Below are 23,569 nucleotides of genomic sequence, written 5' to 3'. Positions count from 1 at the left end.
GTATTGGACTCATTACATTTTTAAGTGTTTTTGAATGCTTCAATATCCTTTAACTTTTTCAAGAACAACACACAAAAAAGTGCACAAAAATGGAAATTCCACCAAAAGAACTCTTGCCAGCTTCTATTTAGCTAAACAAAAAAAGATAACACCGTGTGACCACCTAAAAAAAAAAAAATTCTAACTTAGAGTTGATATTGCTCAATATCACTTCCACCTGCCTAAGACTTTCATTCACCATAGCAGCTGGCGCACCCTGGGAAGCACTGCCCTATTTTCCTGAATGGGTGGAGGTCAGACCTGTCTCGACAACATACCTTATACTCTACAAGTATCTCATGACTTGTAAGATGAAGATGAAGTCAGTTTTAACCTAGGATAATAAAGAGCATATAGTATCTCAATGTAAATTATGGTACAGTTAAAATGTTTGGGTCCCTATAGGATGAATAGAATCTATGAGCATAACTACACTAAATCAAAGAATTTCAGTGCAGTTGGCAACTGTGATTCTATAGAAAATTCATTTTGGAATACTATAAATTATATACTAAAATAAAAGTTGGCATTTCTGAATATTTTACTTTTCCTCTGACCTCACTCCATCTGACAAACTAATAAATTCTAAGACTCATCTTTTTTATTAAGATTCTCACCAGAAAAAAATATTTTGCATGCCTATGTTTCTCTGCTGCTGGAGCTCTCTTCATCAAACGTACCCTCTTCCCCAAATTATGCAAAACAATTGGTATGTATGATGGCTAGTGACCTCCATTCATCATTCAGTCAACCCTAAGCAAACCCTTACGTCCAAGGTTGCTCTGATACTGAAAACCTCAACTAGGCCGACTTGGAAGGCACGCATTTGTCATAGCCCACCATCGCCATTCGTAACGCTTTTGTACACGTTCCCATGGGTGCCTATCACACGACAGTGGAGACCCCAGCAGTCCAGAGGTAGCGTGCTATCTCCAGGCTAACAGGGTTCCCCTGACAATGAGGGACAGAGAATAGAGACCTAGTTCTATTTACCTAAACAATGCATGTGCCCGCCCCATAGAGACAGCAGCCTGGTGGTCCCCTGGATGTGAGTTTTGTAGCTGATGGACTTTAACTCAGTATCACTGCTTCTGAATTGTTGATAATGTCACCGATGACCTCACAAAGGATACCACACATCAACAAACAGCTGAGGGATGTTATGTAGCACAGTCAAGGAAAATGTCTCAGCAGAGGTGTTCCCTCAGCCACTTCAGTTAGGGGCTCATTTTTCCAATTGTGCAGGTCCCCGCATTCCCTGCTCAATTGATTATAGGGCTTCAATTTGATTCCTGAAACCAAAACTCACTAAGGGAGATATTTTCATGGGTTTTCTCAATGAGCCACTAATACTAATGAAAAACTGCATTACTATATTATTTTTCATGGTCAACGATCATACTAACTATAATCAATAAAGAGTTTCTTTTTCCCAGTAATTTTATAAAATAACCTATGCTTAGGGGATCATTATTTCTATTGAGATCAAATCCACCTGTAAGATCACCTACTAGTTGTAATGAATAAATCACTCTTACAGGTAATTCAAAAACAAAACAGAATCAGTTTCACCTGACTCTCCTAAGATCATCATAATCATTGCCATCGTCATCATCATCGATGTTATAATGACAATAGTTGACATTTACTGAGTATTTGCTAGGTAATAGGCACTGTGCTTTTAATTCTACATACATCAACTCCTATCACCCTCACAACACCCTAATTTCATAAAAGAGGCAGTTGTGGTTCAGAGGGAGTAAGGGATTTGCCCAAGGTCACTGACTAGTACGTGACAAAACCACAACTCAGTCTGTACTCTTAACCACTGATGGGTTCTGCCCTGCCTTTTGCTCTCAAAATAGCAACTTCTCCCCAAGGGCCACACCACGTTTTGCTGTTATTCCTAAAAGAAGGCCCTATTCTCAAACACTCACCCCTTGTGTACAGTCCTTGGCATTAGGATTTCCCTAAGGCAATGAAGAAGCCTCTGACAAAATATCTATGGTAATGTAAGAACATTGTTTTATCGCTAAACAAAAGAAATTTAAAACTTGCACCCACTTACATTCCATCATAAAGTTTTCACAATGATTACGAAGAGGAAAGATTGTTTCCATCTAAGCAAAACTGCAACAGGGAAATTAGCAAAGAAAGGGGAAAAAGTACCAATAAATCTTTACCTTTTGCAACTAAAAGTATGAGAAACTAGAGGTAGAAAAATCATTAGCTTATTTTTTTAAGATTTTATTTATTTATTTATTTATCTATTTGAGAGAGAGAGTGTGTGAGCAGGGAGACAGGCAGAGGCAGAGGGAGAGAATTCCAAACAGACTCCATGCTGAGTACAGAGCCTGACAAGGGGCTCAATCTCAGGCCCCTGAGACATGACCTGTGCCAAAACCAAGAGTCAGATGCTTAACCAACTGAGCCACCCAGGCACCCCAAGATTAGCTTAGTTATCATAGCCTAATGTCCATGTTTAATAGCCTATGAATTAAGTTGTACGTACATTGACTCAGGACTGGCTCCTGCATTTGCACAGACAAGTGCCAGTTCTCCAATTCTTGCAAGGGGAACACCAGCCCAACTACAAAAATCCTGAATAAAAAGGCAGTCAACCAAATACATCTATGAACTTATCGATTGCCCTCAAGGTGCTTACAATCAATTTGGAGAATTAATATCAAAGTCTGTCTTATAACTCTGTATTATAACTAGTTATGGTATATTGAGTGTTATTAATACTCTGATAGACAAAAGACCCTGAATAGTAATCTTGAGAAAGAAGAACAAAGCTGGAAGCATCACAATTCCCCATTTCAAACTGTATTTCAAAGTTATATTAATCGGGAGTATGATATTGGCACTAAAAACTTATCGGCACTAAGAACAGACCTATAGATCAATAGAGAGTGCAGAAATAAACCCAAGCACATATAGCCAATTAGTTTTTAACAAAGGAGCCAAGAATATACAATGAGGAAAGGATAGTCTCTTCAATAAATGGTGTTGGGAAAACTGGACAGCCACATGAAAGGAAAGGAAAGGAAAGGAAAGGAAAGGAAAGGAAAGGAAAGGAAAGGAGAGGAGAGGAGAGGAGAGGAGAGGAGAGGAGAGGAGAGGAGAGGAGAGGAGAGGAGAGGAAAGGACAGGAAAGGAAAGGAAAGGAAAGGAAAGGAAAGGAAAGGAAAGGAAAGGAAAGGAAAGGAAAGGAAAGGAAAGAAAAGGAAAGGAAAGAAGAGAAAGAGGGAGGGAAGGAAGGAAGAGAGGGAGGAAGGGAGGGAGGGAGGGAAGAAGGAAGGAAGGAAGAGGACCGTTATCTTATACCATATTCCAAAATAAACTCAAAAGGGATTAGAGATTTAAATATAAGACCTGAAACCGTAACATTTCTGGAAGAAAACATAGAGGGTAAGCTCCCTGACATTGGTCTTAATGACGATTTTTTGGATTTGACACCAAAAGCACAGGCAACAAAAGCAAAAGAAAACAAGTGGGACTACATCAAACTAAAAAGCTTCTGCACAGCAAAGGAAACCATCAACAAAATGAAAAGGCAACCAACAGAATGGGAGAAAATATTGCAAATCATGTACCTGGTAAGGGTCAATATGCAAAACGCATAAAGAAGTCATGTCACTCGGTTGCAAAACAAACAATACAACTGAAAAAATGGGCAAAGGGAATGAATGGACATTTTTCTAAAGAAGATATACAAATGGCCAACAGGTACAAGAAATGGTGTTCAACATCCCTCATCACCAGGCAAATGTAAATGGGAACCACAATTAGGTATCAACATACGTGCACATACGGGCCGGGAGGGAGAGAGGAGGAGAGAGAACAAGGGCTCATGACGTGGAGAAAAGGAACCTGCACGCACTCATGGGGGGCCTGTAAATTGGTGCAGCCACTATAGAATACAGTATGGATATTCCTCAAAAAAATTAAACACAGAAAAAATAATTAAACATAGAACTACCAGGACTCTTGGGTGGCTCAGTTGGTTAAGTGTCTGCCTTCGGCTCAGGTCATGATCCTAGGGTCTTGGGATTGAGTCCTGCATTGGGCTCCCTGCTCAGCAAGGAGCCTGCTTCTCCCTCTGCCTCTGCCTGCCACTCCCCCTGCTTGTGCTCTCTCCCCCTCTCTGGCAAATAAGTAAGTAAAATCTTTAAAAAACAAAACAAAACATAGAACTACCATATGATCCAGCAATTCCACTTCTGGGTATCTGTCTGAAGAAAATGAAAACACTAATTCGAAAGATGGTCTCAAAGTCCCAAGAGTGATCAGAGCTAAAGATCTCGTTCGGGGAACCTCGTGCCTAGCACTGCCACACGACAAAATGTGCTTGCAGCTGGCAAACAAACACTGGGTTTGCCACTTCTCGGAGTTTGCTGAGCCATGCTTCTGCTACCCTTGCAATTTACCCGGCACAACCGAATTCTTAGCTGACCCTTTGGGATTCCCATTATAGAATGGCCTCAACAATGAAATCCTATTTCAAATGGTCCTTGGGCGCTCACCACCACATCTGCTTCCTCCCATTCTGAAGCAAGGCTACTCTCCAGGTGAAATCATGTATTTGAATAACTTCACCACACACGTTAGAGTTACAAACAAGAAATAAGCACCCCTGGAGAAAGGCTGAGGGGACTCTCAGCAACCACCCCCAAAGTTATTCCAGAATAAGAGCATGCTTCCCAGCCTTTGAATTCTCCAAATAGAGTACTCAAACTCCTCTCCCTGTCCTACCAAATAGCTTCTCTCTTAATTAAAGCATAAATAAAATCCATCCAAATGGATTTATCACTCCTCTGCGGAAGGAGCCGTGGGTCTCTTCACTTTACAAACTCTCCTATCTTCTGGCCTCTTGTGTAGAAATAACAATTTCCTTTCCTATCTCCATGCTAAGGGGGCAGGGGTGGAATCGAGCTGAAAGATCATTTTTAGAAGAGTAATTTCAACCACAAGCTTCGCATTCCTTGGGACATGTGTTCCCTAGGAAGATGCAGCAAGAGGTAAAGGCTTTCTATGCCCTTCTGACGACCTATAGCCTGTGCTACTTCTCTAAGCCCTTAACCTGAGCATATGCAGGTCCAAAGACAGCAAGAAGCTCCCTATACTTCAATTGTACAGTTACCGACCTTGTAGCTGTGCATGGAAAACCATGCCCTCATCTATTTTGAGGCATGACACTTTTTCAAACCCACAGAAGGCACAACTGCACAACTCGGAAGACTAGGCCTCAGGGGCCACCTGCATACAAATTCAGTGACTTACAGGAAGGGTGCGTGAATCTTACAAAATAAGGGTGTAGGACCTCAACGGAGGAAGTCTGCAATCATGGAACTTGGCAGCAAGTCCACAGCAAAGTGAAAGAAGAAGTGAGCACAGAAGCACCTTCCCATCCAGCAGCCCAGTTCTAAGTATAAAAGTCAAGATGTCTGGGTGCTTTGAATTAGACACGTTTCAACAAAGCAGACCCTTGATTCCAGTCGGTGATACATCAAATGTTTTCTATACTTCCCTATAAGAAAGTACATCCTGAATCAGGCACTCCAAGCACACGCTGCGAAAGCGCTTACACGGACAAGTAACAGTCACAGCACACCAGGTACTACCTTCTCTTTCCCCAGGGCTGACTCCACAGTGGGGATGCGGGTCAGCACTCTGCCTGCAAGCACATCCTCCCCAGCCAAGCCGAGGCGCTCGTATGCACAAACGTCTTACACAGCAGTATGGGAACCCCACGGAAACACAGAGTCAGCCCTCAAGCATGCTTTTTGAAAGCTGCCAGACACGAATGCACAAAATAAGCAACATCGCAGGCCCATCAGCCTGTTCCCTGGAAAAAGAGAGGAGCCCTAGTCCATAAACTGAAAATGAATTTGTCCTTTTTTGGTTGCTTTAAAGACTTTCAAAAAGATTTGGGGCAGAGCTCCTGGGTTAAGCATCTGCCTTCCGCTTAGGTCAAGATCCCAGGGTCCTAGAATCGAATCCCTGCTCAGCAGGGAGCCTACTTCTCCCACTCCTCCCCACTTGTGCTCTCTCTCGCTATCTCTGCTGCTATTTCTCTCTCTCAAATAAATAAATAAAATCTTTAAGAAAAAAAAAAAGGTTTGAGCCAAGACTGGATAGGAAATGGACCCAAGAGTTATCCACAAAAGATTATCCCAATGGAAATAAATGAATGTGTGTGTATGTAAAAGGTAAAATATCATATTACATTTATAAGTATTTTAAAAGCTACAAACATAACAGTAACAGTGACCACCTAGAGTTGTAAAAAGTACATACGTTGAACAGAATATCAAAGGACAAATGAAAGGGTTTTTCTTAAATCACTAAGAAGAGTATTCTGATAAAACAAAATAAATGAAAGTACCAAGTAAAAGTCAGCACAGGAGTTAGAAACATAATGAAACCTCAGATTCTGGCTGTCCAAAACTCTGGGCCACAGCTGGTGAGGAAGCTAGAGCGACACGGTCACACGCTGCCGGCCAGCGTCCGAACCCCAACCTTGTCCCTCTCTCTCACACCAGACCGCTTTAGGCCATTTTTCTGTTTCCAATCAACTTCCCCAGGAAATCCCATGCCAGAAGGGCTCAACCCAAAGATGGGGAAAATCTTAACAAAGGGAGAGTATTTCAATGAAGACAAAAGAGAAACAAAATCAGGAAACGAAGAGAAAATGAAAGAAGACAAATGCTATGTGTATATTGGTTCACGTAGCTTCCAGCCACAAAGTACTTTGGAAAAGCTTCCCACTCGCCTCTGCAGGACCCTTTGGGTCAGTCAGGTCATTCTAGGAAGAAACGCACAGCTACAATGACAGAGAAAGAGGTTGGCTGGCTCAGGACTGGTCGGCAGGCTGGAAGGAGGGCAGGAGCCTGGAAGCTTGACAGGGAGGAGCTGGCACAGAAAAGGGGTGAGCTGACTCCAGGGGTTCAAATCAGAGATTAAGAAATGTAAGCAAAAGGCACAAGTGAAAAAAAAAAGAAAACAAGGTCAACAACCATTTAAAGTGAGCCAGTTAAAAGTTTCTGTTTATAAAAAACTTGTCTCAAACTATTACATGAATCCTTCTGGTGTGCAATTTTTGTTTAACTTAATATGCAAAGCCAGAACCAATTAAAGCACTTATTTCACAAACTTGTCTGAAGTGAAAACATATAGAGAGAAAGGAGGGCCCTGGAGTAACGTGAGGAGACACGCTCACACTCTAGTTCTCATTTATTATGTAAGACTCAATTAAAAAAAAATAGTGTTTCCAAGGCAACTGCCATATTATGTATTTATGTTTTCTGCCAATTCTAAAGTGCACACCGGTAGTAGAGTCACAAATTTGACCCTTTTCCCTTATTTCCATGAGGTTCACTATAGAATTACAAGTAATCAATGAAGTCCATCTCAGCCAATAACAGATTTATAGTCATTAAATACAAATGATCTTTGTTTAATTCATAATGGAATGATTTCTATTGTATTTGTTTTCCATAGAATTGCTTTTAAAAATCATGAAAAACTAGTTAGTTCATGCAAGTGAACTTGTTTTCTATTTTAAATTCATTTTAAAACTAAAATTAATCTATATACTCTATCATCCTGGACATGTTAATAGATTTGTGCTTAGAGTTGTAAAATCCTATCTTTAATTTTCTTTGTTTACCATATATGTAATTTAAGGTAATCCTGAAAGGCATAAAATAAAATGCCCCTCATAAGTGAAAATCTAGAGCATTCCTTCCCCCCAAACGCCCATCCCTTATAAAGACACAAGTCAGTTTTAGGAATTTAGTGCATAAAGTGCCTAGTATGAAACTAAAGAAACTTGCATTTACGTATATATAATAAGAAATCCTCACTTAAAAGAGTACAGCAGACACAAACACTTCTAATTCTGCCTTGGGGAGGAAAGAATGTTACCAATGAATCAAAGAAAAAAGTTCTTTAGGCAAACAGACCACACTAGTCCCGTGCCTCTCTCAGTAGTTCTGCCCCCTTTACTAACACTACTGTTGAGTTAGAAAAATGGGTCACATTCCTTCAGCAGCATAAACTCTTTTAGACTTTAAATGCTGTTGTAAAATCTACTTCGGTAATTAAGACAAGAAAAAATAACCCTTTGTTATAAAATAAATTGCATGCTAAACAATAGAGTTCAAAATATCTGCTTTTACATTAAAACATATCAAGCCTCTCATCCAAATTTATTGCAACTATAACAAAGCCTTATAAAGTCATCACAATCATGGCTGTTGAATACACACCCCAACATGCTTCATAAAAAAAGCATCTACCTCACCATATAAATAAATGTATTTTAAAAGGGCTTAGGTCCATAAAACAGTGCACAGGCATTGTGAGTCAAATGAAAAGGTTTTAAAAACATATATGGATGATAATGAACTTTAACTCTACAGTCCAAAGAAATACACCCTAAGAAAATTTCAGTGAAATAAAATGTTCAGAAAAAGAAGTGTTTCAACATATTGCATGGTGCACTGGGTGTTATACGCAAGTAATGAATCATGGAACTTTACATCAAAAACTATGGATGTACTGTATGGTGACTAACATAATATAATAAAAAATATTATTATTAAAAAAAAGTGCTTCAGCTAATTGAGTTTCTATTTGTATGATCTTAATCAAAGATCTCTTTTGGTGTTTTCCAATACGTTATACTTTTATTAAATGTAGCATTATGAATTAGGAAACACTACATCCTGAATATAGGCACTTTTCTTTGAAGATTCAGAAAGAATCTTAAAGAGACCAAGATCATTATCCTGAAAACTTTTTTTTAATGTCACAATATAGAAGGTTTGACAATCTGCCTTCAAATGTAATAAGCACAAACAAAACTTCAAAAAGTTGGCTTTTTTCTTACTTCAAAATGCTGATGCCAACTGATTTACTTAGCTTTTGTTCATTATTTTTATCACCAAATGAGAAGAAAATGCACCAGTTCTTTCAAAAGTTCCAGTTGCAATTGCATTATACATATCATTAGGAATGCATTTTAGGAAATACTTGTTGAAGATAGTTTATGAAATCCTGAGCTCATAAAAAAACAATGACTGATAATTTTTATGATAATTAGTTATAGCACAATAATTTCAGTTAATTTAATTTACTTACATTGTAAAAAAAAAAGAAGACTTCTAAATTTGATTACAGCTGTATTACTGCTCTATTAAGGAACAAAACACAGCAGAGAGTTGTAACAGAGGCCACGTATGTTGTGGTAGGCAGACCAGTTATTCTGTTTCCTTGAACTTGAGAATATCCCCAGGAAATAAAGCCAACCACTTTTTACACCCCTTAGTCTTTCCCCAACCCCCAACCCCCCACCCATCAGCCTGCTGAAATTTGCATTTAAAATTCACTCCCCTGCACATCTCATAATCCACTTCATGTATAAATGTACCTATCAACAAAGGGTCAAATTACACACACAGCTTAGATGCAAAGAAAATCTAAGATATACTATAGTCAAAATAAACACGTATTGTATTCTTTAGCTTAGTGATCACACTCCCTAAAAATATCTGACCCTTGAGGGTGCCTGGGTGGCTCAGGCGTTAAGCGTCTGCCTGCGGCTCAGGGCGTGATCCCGGTGTCTTGGGATCAAGCCCCGCATCGGGCTCCCTGTTCCGCTGGGAGCCTGCTTCTCCTCTCCCGCTCCCCCTGCTTGTGTTCCCTCTCTCGCTGGCTGTCTCTCTCTGTCAAATAAATAAAATCTTTAAAAAAAAAAAAAAAAAGTCTGACGCTAAAAGAAATAAAAATTGGACAAGAGGAAAGGCAGATTGCAGACTTCGTATTTCTAACAAAAATTTATTTAAAAAGTATCTAATACGAGGGCACCTGGGTGGCTCAGCTGGGTGGCTAACTCTTGATTTCGGCTCAGGCCATGATCTCAGGGTCGTGGGATCGCCCCGTGGAGCCCCCGCCCCTCAAAATAGGGCTCCACGCTCATCAGGGAGTCTGCTTGAGGATTCTCTCCCTCTGTCCCTACCCTCAGGCCTGTGTGTGTGCATGCTCTCTCTCTAAAATAAATTAATAATTAATTAATCTTTAAAACTAATAATTAATCTTTTTTTAAAAAGTATGGAGTACAAGTAATGCAACACTTTGTAAATATTCATCCCCTCACCCCCAAAATAATAAGCAAATCTGTATTTCCAGCTCAGGCTTCTTGGCTAAAACAGTCTCGGTCATAAGATCCTATTCTCCCCATTTGAATGAGGGATCCTCTTCAAGCCTCTCCTTTTTAGATTTTTCTTTTCTTCTTTAAAAGGACTGGCACACACTCTTCAGCGGAATGCATTCAAGTACTAGGCTATAAACAACTCTAGTCACTGTGCATGAGATATTGTGTACCAACATTACTCAGCTAATACCTGAGCATTTGACAGTCTAAAATTTAACAGCATGCACAAAAGAAGATAAAGGGTTCTACTCAATATTCTCTCTAAAGTTGCTATTGCTAAAAAAAAAATTAAAAAGAAAAAAAAAGAAAAGAAACAAAAACACAACAACAACAAACCTCTATATTCTTTCAAATCTCAAAACACCAGACAAAAAAAAGAAAATCATCAAGTGTATTCCAGAACGCGAGGTGGAGGAGACTTGCCTTGCCATTCAGTCTCTACCTGTAACTTGCTTTGTGAAGTCAGGCAAATCATCTGAATTTGCTGAGCCTTGCTCCCTCTATAAATGAAGTGTCTTTGAAAATATCCAGAGCTATTTTAACTCTACATGTGTATTATTTTATGCTTGTTCTTCATTCAATAGGTACAGGGAAAACACCTTTATGCATTAAAGGTGGTACTTCCTTGATGTCCTATTTATTTAGAGACGTTGGGTGATTAAAGCTTGCATTTTTTCATTCAGTAATTATTGACTGATCACCCAACATGTGCCAGGCACTGGACGTACAACTGAGAACAAACATGAAAATCCCTGCCTTCTAAGAGCTCTGAGTGAAGTTCACAGTTAAAAAAAAAAAAAAAAAAAAAAGTCTAAACTATTTTGAATTATAATATTTCAAAACTGCAAGTTCACTTTGTCTTTTTAAAGAATATATTAACCATGAATTCAATTATTGATGACTTAGAGCCATCCTTACATACATTAGACTACGCTGTAAGGGCGATGCCCTCAGGAACAGTAAAAGGAACACCATTAACCTCTTTACTGAGTGGCCCGAAGCCACAGACTGTTCCCATTTGAATTCTGCTTCTATCTGCTTTATGCAAGTTTTCCTGTTTCTTCCAAACTATCAGCCTAATGGTCATTTTCCCTTTAGATCTTTGAGCTCTCCAGCTCACTTCTAACTCGGTACCACTGCGGTCAGAAAAATGAGAGTCCCGTTAGCTAAAACTATGCTGAAAATACCAGTAAGTAACCCTGAGCAAGGAAAAGGAACAACTTATTAGCATTTCAGCACTTAGATTTTCAACATTCTGGCTCTATCTATTCCAGGGCCTTTTCCCCCTTCCTTCCTATGTTCCAGGCCAGTGGTGCTCACCAGGTAATTTCTGAAGTTTGTTGCACACAGTATGTGAACTGGCACAAACGGCACTAGTCTGTTACGAAGATGAAGGATTTCCAATCACATACAAGCACGTAGTCCAAGATTAGGAAAAGAAAATTTGTATTTCAAAAGTGTAACATTAAAATGTCTTCATAGCAAGCAATAAAAAAAAAAAAAAAAAAGAAAATTTGTATTTCAATTTTGCCTCATCTGAACAAATCCACATTATCTTGAAAAAAAAAAAATGTGACAAACCTGTTTGCTCCTGCTCTGGAAACAATTAGAACATTTCTCGGTACTCTCCTGGATTTAAAGAAAAGTTTACAGATAAATGGGCCAAAAAAGAATCTAATTGCCACTTCTAAAAAAACTTTAAAAATCCTTGTTAGAAACTGGCTTATGAAAAGCACACTTTTTGCTGATGAGTAATAGATAAAAATTGTACACTCTAAGAAAAAAAAGCAAGAGTTCAACAAATATTCAGGACAGTATCACTGAACGATGGACCCGAGTAAGGAAGATGAAAGGAGGGGCATTCATTCCTGCAACGTGTGTTCAACGGGGATTGACTGAATGCCTGTTGTATCCTCTGTGCTGCTCTAAGGGCTGGCAAGTTCTCTGCTCTAATGGACTGGGGGAAACGACAAATAAACAAATGGAAGCAAACTGAGTATTTTGAAAATGACAAGTGCTATGAAGAAAATAAGATGGAGGGGCACTTGGCTGGCTCAGTCGGTTAAGCATCTGCCTTCGGCTCAGGTCATGATCTTAGGGTCCTGGGATCAAGCCCCCCCCCCCCAAAATTGGGCTTCCTGCTCAGCGGGGAGTCTGCCTCTCTTTCTTCCCCTCCCCTCCGCTCATGCTCTCTCTCGCATGTGTGCTCTCTCTCTCTCTCTCACTCTCCGATAAATAAATAAAATCTTTAAAAAAAAAAAAAGAAAGGAAGGAAGGAAGATGTAATATTAGGTGAGAGAGTGACTGGAATATGAGGAATCTACTCGAGATAGAATGTTCATGGAGGTGATTTGCAAAAGCGAAATTGAGGAGGAAGAGCCAGCCACTCAGCGATCCAAAAGAAGGGCCTTCCTTACAGAGGGGACAGGCGTGCAAAGACACTTAGCATGTGCAAGCTTGACCTCTGCTGGAAACTGAAACGCCGCTGTGGCTGCAGCACAGTGAATGATGTGGGCAGTGGGTTCCAGATGAGGTCAGGGGACCAGATGTGCTGAGTCACATGTGACTTCCTCCTAGCAAGAAATTTATTCTGACAAGACAGAAATAGAAAAATCAATGGAGGGTCTTGAACGGTGCAATGATACAATGGCATTTACAGGGAGGGAGGAAGGAAGACCAACCCTGGCTACACTGCAGAAGATGTTTTTTAGGGTAATAAGAGCAAAGGCAGTCATTTTTCTTTTTTTTTTTTTTAAGATTTATTTGAGGCTCCTGTGTGGCTCAGCCTGCTAAGCCTCCAACTCTTGATCTTGGCTCAGGTCCTGATCTCAGGATCATAAGATAGAGCCCCAAGTCAGGCTCTCCGCTTGGTGGGGAGTCTCCTTGAGATTCTCTCCCTCTATCGCCCCCCCCCCCCGCCCCTCCTTCTGCTTCTGTCCTTGCTCTCTCTCTCTCTCTAAATAATAAATAAGTAAATAAAATGTTTTTAAAAAATAAAATAAAGATTTATTTATTTGAGAAAGAGAGAGAGTGTGTGCAAGTGTAGGGGAGGGGCAGAGAGAAAGAATCTCCCCACTGAGGGTGGAGCCCGGTGGGGAGCTCGATTTCATGACCCTGAGATCATGACCCTGAGATCATGGACCTGAGCTAAAATCAAGAGTCAGGGGTTTAACTGAGCCACCCAGGTGCCTCTACAGCAGTCATTTTTTCTTAAGGACATCACTAGCCATGTTCATAGTGAGTAGATGAAAGTATGAAAAAAGGAGAAAATGGAGAAAGAGAGAGGAAGAGTTAACAAGTCACATCAGAAAATCTTGAAAAATGTAAACCACAATCAAAAACAGTATTCTGTAATAGGAAAACAAATACTTCAGGGATAATCTTGAATATAAATATCTGTTGAACTTATACACTTGAAAGACTGCTCCATACCACTCAGTCTAGCAAGCTGGTAACAAAGAACAGAGAGTGTCTACTGAGAGAGCCTTTCAAATGCCAAAACCAGACATCTTTTTTTCTATTTCTATTCCCCCCTGGGCTAGGGTATTTTGCAGGTGACTTTTTCCCCCCACAACTCATTATATCTTGAACTGATTTTGGACCCATGTTGGAAAAGAACCCTGGGTCACATCTCAACAAGCTGAGGCTCCCGGAATATTTGCCACCAACCACAGGCAGGAAGCTAAAGAGCTGTGTGAAACTTACTGACCCACTGAGTATAGGTTTAATAGACACAAGAGACTGCATATGATTAATTACAGTTATTTATATTTATGGGTTTGAAACTTGAGGATGCCTGGCCTCTCCCCATTTTATTTCATAATATTCCCCCTGCTGGAGACTGAAGAGCAAAAGTCAATTGCCTGAGTGTTGGCATCACACTGGAAACTAAAGGGCCATGCATTTCAATTCCAGCTCAAGAAACACTCTGGCTGAGCAGATGTAATTCACCAGACCCCAGCGGGCTAGGCTCACACTGTTGTCAGTCAAATCACATAGCTGATGGAAATCAGCAGAGCACATTAGCAATTTATGCTCAACAGTCTCTTCTCAACCATAAATTTTGAGATAATGTTAAGTGAAACCCAAAGTTAATCCAAAAAATTTAGTCCATAGGTTGAGCCTGTGTTCTAACCATGAGGCAGTCAGAAGGGAAGAAGAAGGGGAGGGGGGTAAACAGAAGGGGGAATGAACCCTGAGAGACTATGGACTCTGGGAAACAAACTGAGGGCTTCAGAGGGGAGGGGGGTGGGGGAATGGGATAGGCTGGTGATGGGTATTAAGGAGGGCACGTATTGCATGGTGCACTGGGTGTTATACGCAAGTAATGAATCATAGAACTTTACATCAAAAACTTGGGATGTACTGTATGGTGACTAACATAATATAATACAAAAATATTTTTTAAAAATTGATAGACCAGACAGTCAAAAAAAAAAAAAAGAAGAAGAAGAAGAAGGCAAGTGACTCACAAAATAGCACTTCTAATAGGATTCCTGTCAAAACTCCAGGTTCTGGTATCAATGCAGCGAGCTTCAGGCCTGACCTCACCCAGTGCACTTATGCCAACCCCTGGGTCATTAGTTTGGCATCCGCCAGCAGCATGGTTTGTTTTTCAGACCGTATTCTGGGGCAGTCGAGTGCTCTGCAGCAATCCCAGAATGAGCAGTTAACAACCCGAGTCACACCCCAACCCTATGACAATCTCAGCCTGAACAAAGCCACCTGACTTTCCTGGACTTCATCCCGTCACCCCCATATAGAAGACTGACATTGTCTGTACATTCCTTTTTCGTGGCACTGCTAGATCCCATAACCCTGGCCTTTAAGCTCTCCAGGCTCCTTGCTATTTTCCCCATCCAGACTGGACAATGGGGGTAGATCACTCACCATGCCAACTTAATGACTGCCATCAGCATCGTTTTACCCCATTCTGACTTGAAAAAGCAACATGTTTATGCTGGTAATAATTATAATAAAGTGAAGAAAGTTCTAGATATAAGAGGGCAGCCTGAATAAGTTAAACATTCTAGAATTTCTTTATTGCTTAGAAATTAATTCTTTCATGGTTAAATTACACTCTGGATGGAGATGGGGTAATAGGGAAGTAAAAATTAATTCTGAAGAGAAAAAAGTAGATATAACAGAATCTGTGTGTGTATGTCTGTATTTCTGTTTTAAAGTATATGTGTGACAGCTAATATCATCCTCAACCAGGAAAAACTGAGAGCTTTTCCACTAAGGTTAGGAACAAGAAAGGAATGTCCACTCTCACCATTGTTATTTAACACAGTACTGGAAGTCCTAGCCTCAACAATCAGACAACAGAAAGAAATAAAAGGTATCCAAATTGGCAAAGAAGAAGTCAAACTTTCACTATTCTCAGATGACATGATATTCTATGTACAAAACTTGAAAGACTCCACAAAAAATTGCTGTAACTGATAAATGAATTCAGCAAAGTCACAGGATATAAAATCAACATAGAGAAATTTGCTATATTTCTATACACCAATACTGAAGCAACAGAAAGAGAAATCAAGGAAGCGATCCCATTTACAACTGCACCAAAAGCCATAAGATACTTAGGAATAAACCTAACTAGAGAGGTAAAAGATCTATGCCATGAAAATAACAGAACACTTATGAAAGAAACTGAAGAGGGCACAAAGAAATGGAAAAACATTCCATGCTCATGGATTGGAAGAACAAATATTGTTAAAACATCCATACTGCCCAAAGCAATCTACACATTTAATGCACTCCCCATCAAAATTCCACCAGCATTTTTCACAGAGCTAGAACAAACATCCTAAAAATTTGTATGGAACCACAAAAAAACTCCAAATAGCCAAAGCAATCTTAAAAAGGAAAGCAAGGAGCGCCTGGGTGACTCAGTTGGTTAAGTGTCCAACTCTTGATTTCGGCTTAGGTCATGATCTCAAGGTCATGGGATCAAGCTCCATATCGGGTTCTGTGCTCCGCATGGAGTCAGCTTGAGAGTCTCTCTCTGCCTCTGTCTCTGCCCCTTGCCTGCTTGCTCTCTTTCACTCTTGCTCTCTCTCTTTCTCTCACAATAAATAAAATCTTTAAAAAAAAGAAGAAGAAAAGAAAAGCTGGAGGCATCATAATTTCAGACTTTAAGATATATTATAAAGCTACAGTCAGCAAGACAGTACAATTCAGGGGCTCCTGGGTGGCTCAGTCGTTAAGCGTCTGCCTTCGGCTCAGGGTGTGATCCTGGTGTTCTGGGATCGAGCCCCATGTCAGGCTCTTCCGCTAGGAGCCTGCTTCTTCCTCTCCTGCTCCCTCTGCTTGTGTTCCCTCTCTCGCTGCTGTCTCTCTCTCTGTCAAATGAATAAATAAAATCTTTAAAATAAATAAATAAATAAATAAATAAATAAATAAATAAATAAATACAACTTAGTATGATACTGGCATCCAAAACAGACACATTGATCAATGGAACAGAATAGAAAACTCAGAAATGGACCCACAACTTACAGCCAACTAATCTCTGACAAAGCTGGAAAGAATATCCAATGGAAAAAAGACAGTCTCTTCAACAAATGATGTTGGGAAAATTGGACAGCCACATGCAGAAGAATGAAAATGACTATCTTCTTACACCAAACACAAAAATAAATTCAAAATGGATGAAAGACCTAAACGTGAGACAGGAAACCATCAAAATCCTAGAGGAGAACACAGGCAGCAACCTCTGTGTCCTCGGCCATGGCAACTTCTTACTAAACATGACTCCGGAGGCAAGGGAAACAAAAGCAAAAATGAACTGCTGGGACCTCTTCAAGATAAAAAGCTTTCACACAGCAAAGGAAAAGATCAACAAAACTAAAAGACAACCAATGAATGGGAGAAGATATTTGCAAATGACATATCTGATAAAGGGTTAGTATCCAAAATCTATAAATAACTTATCAAACTCAACACCAAAAAAAACCAGACAATCCAGTTGAGAAATAGCCAGAAGACATGAATAGACATTTTTCCAAAGAAGACATTCAGATGGCCAACAGACACATGAAAAGATGCTCAACATCACTCATCCTCAGGGAAATACAAATTAAAACCACAATGAGATACCACCTCACACCTGTCAGAATGGCTAAAATTAACAACTCAGGAAACAACAGATGTTGGTAAGGATGTGGAGAAAGGGGAACCCTCCTACACTGTTGGTGGGAATGCAAATTGTGCAGTCACTCTGGAAAACAGTGTGGAGGTTCCTCAAAAAGTTAAAAATAGAACTATCCTATGATCCAGCAATTGCACTAGTAGGCATTTACCCAACTGACACAAAAATCCTGATTTGAAAGGGTACATGCACTCCAATGTCTATAGTAGCATTATCAACAATAGCCGAATTACGGAAAGAGCCCAAATGTCCGTGGATTGATGAATGGATAAAGAAGATGTGGTGTATATACAAGGGACTATTACTCGACCGTCAAAAAGAATGAAATCTTGCCATTTGCAACAATGTGGCTGGAGCTAGAGGGTATTACGCTAAGAGACAAATACCATATGATTTCACTCATGCGGAATTTAAGAAACAAAACAGATGAACACAGGGGAAGGGAAGGAAAGATGAAATAAGATAAAAACAGAGAAGGAGGAAAACCACAGGGGACTCTTAACTATAGAGAACAAACGGCAGGTTAATGGAGGGAGGTGGATGGGGGATGTGCTAGATGGGTGATGGGCATTAAGGAGGGCACTTGTGATGAGCATTGGATGTGGTATGTAAGTGATGAATCACTACATTCTACACCTGAAACCAATTTTACTATATATGTTAACGAGAATTTGAATGAAAAAATTAAAAATGAAGTATATGTGTGAAAAAATAAAGTATATGTGCATGTACAAAGACTAGAAGGATATATCCAAAAATGTTTAAATCCTCATCTCTGAATGGGAGGGTTGCAAGTTATTTTTATTTTCTTCCTTGTGTGCATCATTTTTAAAATTTCTAAGATGAGCACGTATTATTCTTCTATTAAGAAGTAAAACTGTGTGAGAGAGAGAGAAGAACGAACGAACGAACGAATGAAAGAAAGAAGAAAGAAAGAAAGAAAGAAAGAACAAAAGAAAGAAAGAAAAGAAGAGAAAAGAAAAGAAAAAGAAGGAAGGAAGGAAGGAAAGCAAGCAAGCAAGCGAGAGAGGGAGGGCAGGCAGGCAGGAGGGAGGAAGGAAGGAAGAAGGGGGGGAGAAAGGAAGGAGGGAAAAGTGAGAACCTAAAGAGCACGAGGCAGACAGATAACGGACATTTGACTAAATCCCATATCATCTGACCATTACTCGAGTGATTTTCATGTTACGCAACTTTTCTCATCTTTAATGAACTAGAGTAAAAGACCCACACAAAGAAAAGAAAAGGATACTTTGCCTTTACCATTTATTAGGAATCTTGAAGCCAGAACTGGAAAATGTCACAGGTTCACCTACCTTATTCTGAAGAACAGTCTTCACTCTAACTAGAATGAATCTGCCTTGAACATCTGACACCATGAACTATTTAAGCTACTATTTAAACTACACTATTTAAACTACACTTAAACTAGTCTTGAATTTTTAGTTATTTCATATTTCAGGGATTTAAAGTTTAACACAGCATCAGAAATCCCAACAACTAATCAAACCAACACCTGCAAAGCTGATGCAACTTGTTAGAACTGTGCCGCGGGGTTCAACTGTCAGGGTGGAATCTCTTCAGCCAACAACACGCCCGTTGGGGAGCTCCCCCCGTGCCAGGCCCTGAAGGAAGGCCACAGACACAGAGGAAGGACCTACAGGGGCCAACCTTCCCCAGCTCTCCCTGCCCTGTGACAATTCAGTGGTCACATGCAGGAATACTGCTAATGCTCTGTGTCCTTCCAGAGACAGGGTGCTGACCCTGGCATATGCAAATGCTATCCCTGATGGGTCAGGAGAATATTCTCTGCAGAAGGCAGTTGGTGTCAGGGCCATCAGAGACAGACAGCATTGATCTGCATTCCGACTAAGCCACTTCCTGGATGTGGGCCTGACCGTAAGCCTCCGCCTTCTCATCCATAAAAACCTTATCTGTTTCACAAGTGAGGCTGAGAATTTGAGATAATGTAAATAAGGTGTCAAAACACGTGTACGATCAACAACTCCCACTTGCTAATACATAATATTACTGAGCACCTTCAATGGGTTCCTCACATGTGCAAGGCCAAACTGGGGTGACAGAGAAGACTAGTTAGAGGAGAGGACAAAAACAGCCCGTCTACAAGGGGTCATAAAGCTGCTGTAGCCTCGCAGCACTTGACTCTGACCAAGCAAATGCACTTCAGACTCAAACACTAGGGAAACTGATCCCATCACTTCCCTGAACACACTGTAGGCAGGCCTCTCCGGCATATCTAGCGTCTCTTCCCAAAATAAATGTCCCCCCGAACAGAAGGTATGCTGATATTTATGAGTGTTCCATCAAAAATAAAACCCTGTAAAGCCTAACACCTAACGCAGATCTAATTCCAGGCCAAGGGTTACCTGTTACAGAGGCCACAGGGAGGCCAGGGCCTCTTCCACTTTAGATCAGGCTCCAACCACGTGCAGGCCTTGGTCTTACAGCTATCTCCAGTCGTTCATGTGATGCATTTAAAACATTCCCCGTAAGAGGCCTGATCAAAGGTGTGTGGCCTGAGTTAACCCAAGTCACTGGGGACAACTTTGACCCAAAACACAAGTGTTTTTTTGTCCTCTCTTCAGAATAGTTCTTGGTATTTATTTTTAGTTCCGAGAGGGTGAGAAATTGCTTTCTGGCCCTATCACAAACCCTAAACACCATCCGCCTCAGAGAAAATACTAATATAAAACAAAATGCTATCGTAACAATCTCGGAGTCAATATTTTTTCAAAAAATAAAGATATTTCAGGGTGCCTGGGTGGCTCCATCGGTTAAGGGTCTGCCTTTGGCTCAGGTCATGATCCCGGGGTCCTGGGATCCAGTCCTGCATCAGGCTCCCTGCTCAGCAGGGGGAGCCTGCTTCTCCTTCTACCTGACGCTCCCCTGCTTGTGCTGTCTTGCTTGCACTCTCTCTCAAATAAATAAATAAATAAAATCTTAAAAAAAAAAAAAAAAAAGAATAAAGCTATTTCTCAAGAATGTATCCCTTCTAGGATGATGCCCCGGATCTCAGGATGTAAAAATCTGTACCATGACTTTGATTAACCTCACAGCAAGAACCTGGGAACAAGGGTCATTCTTTTTTGGTCACTCATTCAACGTATGCCAGCCATGCCCAATAGCTCACTGCATCCCCCCAGCCACGTTTACCCATGCCCACAGAATCCCCTCCATTCCCCCCAGACTCCTCCACTGCCCTTCTATGCAGCTTTGCCCTCCCCTCCACACACCATTCCTACCCGTCTACACTAAGGAGTGACACCACTACCACTTCATTTCACACTTCACACGTGCCCTTCTCACCCTTTACTCACTAGGCTATTACTATTGATGTCTGGTTTACATTCTCTCATTTCTTTGTTACATATAAGTAATCGGTTAGCTTGCATAGGATGAAGGAAACCAGGGTTTGAAGAGGCCTAAAAGGAACTGGGCATTTTAACCAAGGTTCCAAAAGGCTCCACACACCAACTGTGCAGTTGCAAGCGGGCACTGGAAACTGCCCGACCGATCACGCTTAAACGCTACCGCAAAACCACGTTTGTCTGATGTCTGTATTCCTTTGAGTGCGCAACTAAAAAAATGAATAATTACAACTCAGCGCAAGACGATGACAGTGGGGAACAAAATCACTGGATAACTTAAGTAAATACAATTCACTGCATAAAAGAAAAGAACACAGGATGACGTCTGCCTCCCATCCTAACTACACGGCCACCAGTTCTCTAGTGCATTCATCTTCTGCTTCATCAGAACATTCACCCCCACTGCTGAAGGAAAGAAAAGCAGGATACAGAAAAATATAATGTAGATTTCACAACAGAAAGGCAATATGTAAACTCAAATATGTACTGAATTTTCATTTATTCAACAAACATTCATTGGGCACCTCCTATATTAAACTGTGAGTAAATAAAGATGAATCAGTTATAGTTTCTGCCTTTAAGGAATGTACAGCTTAGAGAGGAAGATTCTAAAACAAATACAAGTGATACCAATAAGGTTTGGACGAGGGGCTCAGGGGGTAATTAGCCATGGTAGGGAACATCATCAGGGCAGGTTTGTATAGAAAGCAATCATTAACTCAGATGTTGAAGGTTCACTGGGTCTAAGGTGAACATGAACGAAGACATGATGGTATGAATGAATACTGTAGTTTCAAGAACAAGGGGGTGTGGTATGCCTAGAGCACAGGACAGTATGCAGGAACCCTAAATGTGGAGGTGAGGAGACCATACGCGCAAGCAGGGGGCATCTCTGGAGATCTCATATGCCACTCAAAGGATTTTGGCTTTTGTCCAGCAGGCAACAGATTGCCAAGGAAGGCTTTTAAGCATATTTATTGGCTGCATACTCTGTTATAAAGACTATGCTTATCAATTTATACATGCTATATCAATCCTTAACAACATTCCTAGTAGGATTAGATAGAATCACATCTGAATTTAAAAGACCATTCTCGGGTTCCACATTCCCTGAAGCAGTGAGGGAGATAAACTAAAAGGACTTAAGTCTGAGAGCAGGGAAATTCTGGGAGCAGGAAATCAGAAGACTGGATGTGAATATCCAGACGCAAACTCCTAAGGGTCCAAATTAAACTAAAGACAGTGACAATGGAGTGGAAAGCACAGAGTCTAAATATGTTGTGGAGGAAAGATTGCTAAAATAACTGCGCCCCCCACCCCCAGGCAGCACTCCTTAACTTCTGCCACATAATGGAAAGCACTTCCCCCAGGGGTTACACCACCATCTGGTCTTGAAGATGCCCTCGGAGCACCTGATGCTTCTGGCTACTTGGGAGCAGTTCCCCAGGAAGCCTTTGTACTCCAACTGGCCACTGAGCCCTGAGGGGATGCCTACAGATAGTCTGAGCAGGTTTTTGCTCACCCTTGCTATACGGTCTGCACCCAGCCTCCCCGAGACACCACAGGGACCAATCCCAGCATGCTCCACAATCCTCTATACCTCGCTCATCACCGGAAGCCCAATCTGCCCCATTTCTCACCTTCTCAGCCCTCTCTCCTTCCCATTCTGTCCTCTCGAACTCAAACTCTACCCTCAGCAAACTCCAAAATGTCCCCTTCTCTGAAGGTTCTAAAAACATGGAGAAGGCAAGACTTAACCTGAATTTTGAAGCCTGAAGCCAATTAACACCATTTTCCTAGCATCCCATTAAGAGTAGGCTGTTAATACTCTCAAACTGAAGTCTGATGTTCAGCCAGTATAAACAGGGATGGCTGTACCCGTGGCTAAGGCGTCAAAACACCTCTGATCTGGGTCATAACTAGCCCCTTTCCTGGGACCTTCCAATGATTAAGCGATGAAAGAGTTAATGCCTATCTTCCCAAAAGCCCCCCAGACCAAAGGCTTGCAAATGTTAGGCTCATGCCATTTGAGTTGTAAAGACTTTGAGTAACAGCCCTGATTCAATCTCAAAAATCCCCTAGCCTGGAGATGAATTCAGTGTTTGCCCAGTACACCTTCCAACGTCCCTATCCTCGTTCAAATCTTACCTATTTTAAGTTCATGTCTTTAGACTTTACCACCTGTTATCCCTTCTTGCTGTGGCTCCCATCTACTGCACCTGAAGCACCTGGCTGTTTCCTTTCCAAACATGCGTCCTCGTTCTTGCTGTCCTCTGCATCTACGTGGAGGCCCCAGTCTCTACATCACCGCACCTCTGATGATCTTTTTGACCCTGCCTCAGCCACCGCCCACCCTGCCATAACCTTGGATTTTGGCATCATGATTACTCGTACCAGCTTGGAGATGTCAGCTTCAAGCATCCCACATGGTAAACACTACCTTCTCTGTCTCCAGCTCATCCACTCTGGTATTTCCATCCCCATTTTCTTGGCATTATCTGGCTTCCCAGTCCATTGACCCTTCCATTTTTTCCACTATCAGTTACACCCTCACTTCTCTTTCTGCCCAGCTTCGGGTCAAGGTCCATCACTGTAACCTCTCCCTTGTAAGTACTTGTTCCTCTCTTCCTGACTCTGACCTGGCAAATCCCCAAGTTGGTTAAGCCCAACTATCTACCCGCTCCACACCTCCCCCTAACAGCTGAAGAAACTGCCTAGCACAAAACACAACCCCAAACAGCCTCAACTTAAATTCATGGCTGCAAA

At 41.0% G+C, this 23,569-nt stretch overlaps 1 protein-coding gene across 8 annotated transcripts in view; it reads right to left on the bottom strand.

The window, feature by feature from the left end:
* Nucleotides 1-23,569, bottom strand: part of GPD2 (glycerol-3-phosphate dehydrogenase 2) — a 136,634-nt gene that overhangs the window by 100,087 nt on the left and 12,978 nt on the right. For 2 of the 8 annotated variants that reach the window (XM_057317861.1, XM_057317858.1), the window contains exon 2: nt 16,441-16,608. The exons of the other annotated variants lie outside the window; for them this stretch is intronic. The gene's annotated coding sequence lies outside the window, so the exon portion shown is untranslated. The remainder of the gene's footprint in view (nt 1-16,440; nt 16,609-23,569) is intronic. 8 annotated transcript variants of the gene reach the window in all.

This window comes from Ursus arctos, unplaced genomic scaffold (assembly GCF_023065955.2).
Source record: "Ursus arctos isolate Adak ecotype North America unplaced genomic scaffold, UrsArc2.0 scaffold_1, whole genome shotgun sequence".
NCBI lineage: Eukaryota > Metazoa > Chordata > Mammalia > Carnivora > Ursidae > Ursus > Ursus arctos.
This window is presented reverse-complemented; position numbering and strand designations above follow the sequence as displayed.